The sequence below is a fragment of the Solanum dulcamara genome, chromosome 8 (assembly GCF_947179165.1).
Source record: "Solanum dulcamara chromosome 8, daSolDulc1.2, whole genome shotgun sequence".
NCBI lineage: Eukaryota > Viridiplantae > Streptophyta > Magnoliopsida > Solanales > Solanaceae > Solanum > Solanum dulcamara.
The window spans coordinates 61,455,727-61,457,532 of NC_077244.1; positions in this window are offsets into that span (position 1 = coordinate 61,455,727).

The following is a 1,806-nucleotide window of genomic DNA, read 5'->3' on the forward strand; positions in this document are numbered from 1 at the left end:
GAAATTGCCTTCAAGAATTCCTAAGGTTCAAGTTTTCCATTTAAGACTCAACATCAAAGTTCCTTCAAAGTCTTCACCAAGGTATGTAAGACTACTCAAAGCATGGGTTGAGTCCACCCATGTGCCCCACACCTTCTTTGAGGTTAAATGTTCATAAGAATGGAGTTTCTTAATAGGCTTATGTCCAAATGAGTCTTTTCATCTATTAATTTGATTCTTGTTATGTTGATGTTGTTGAGTCAAGAAATTTCTAAATTCTTCATGTTGGTATGATTTGATGGATATGAGTTGTTAAACATACTTTATTGATTTTCTTAAATATGTTGATTATTTTAATTATGTTAATTTTCTTAAATATGTTGATTATCTTAAATTGTTGATTTAGAACCTTGGAGTCTTGATGAGTCCTGGAAAGATTTGCTAAATAAATAGAGGAATGATTGGATAGGATTGTATGATGTTATAAATGCATTTTTAAATTTCACTTGAAAGATACGATTGAGATTGATCGAACAGTTTGATTGGAGGAGGTTTGATTGTGATAGAATTGATGATATGACAAGGTTCTAAATGAGACTTGTTGATATGATTAAATTGAGTTGATTGGATGGAGTTTTATGAGCATTGAGTCTTGGGAGGAGTATCGAGCACCGAATTGGATAAGAGTAAATAATAACTCAATTTCAATAACTACGTCGCCAAACATAGGAGGGGATTGAACCGTGAAAGTTGGATGCTTCCCAAATTATTGTCCTAACATGATAGGATTTGGTTGGATATGAATCCATGATTGGTTGATTCGTTCATACCCTAGCAAGGTACAAACGGACGTGGCAACAACGTCGGCTTGTTGTACTATCACTGGCTCATAAGTGATGGTTGTCGGATAAGAGAAACTCCCATATAGGTCTTGATAGTACTCTGAGTCGGATTGGATTGAATTGTATGTGATTGATACCGTCTAAATCATATCCCTATTTAGACTTAGGACACTTGATTGAGTCATTCTTTCTCTTGAGTTGAGATTTCGAGTTGATTTGATTCTTTCTTGATGTTTGTTTCATTTGGCCATTTTACATACTCGTACATTCTATGTACTGACGTCATTTGGCCTGCATCATTTCATGATGCAGAGACAGGTACTAGAGATCATCAACCGATGCACCATTGAAGATCTCCTCACTTCCAACTAGTTGGTGAGTCCTCCAGTTTCCGGAGGATACCGAGATTATCTTTATAGCTTTATTTTGTTTCCTTTATTTTGATCATTGGTAGGCATGGACTTGTCATTGGCACCTCCTAGATTATTGATAGAGGGTTCATAGACTAGAGTGTGGAAGTGTCGAATTGTCCTTTTTGACTAGTTTTAATCTAGTTAGTTATTGATTTGGGTATTTGTTTGGCCTTTGGCCCTAAATTATGAATAGTATTTTTATGATTGAGTCTTCCGCTGATAGAATGTGAATGAATGAAAGTGTGACTAGACCAGGTAGTTTGCTTAAAGGCCAGAAATGGCTTTCGAGTGTCGGTCATGTCTAGGGTACCCTCCCGGGGCGTGACAATCTTACTTCAATAATCTCTTGAATGACACCATAATATTCTACAATTTGGCCATTACCATCGACATCACCTTGAATGCACACACCACTATTATTGGTTTTCTTGTGCATAGAAACTTCTTCAGTTTGAAATTTAAAACCATTCACACAATATTTATTCATTGTACGAATATGAGATGCAGACCCGAGTGCGATCTCTCTCACAAATGTCAAATGTTCGACACTTGAGTATTCATCATAAACCTAT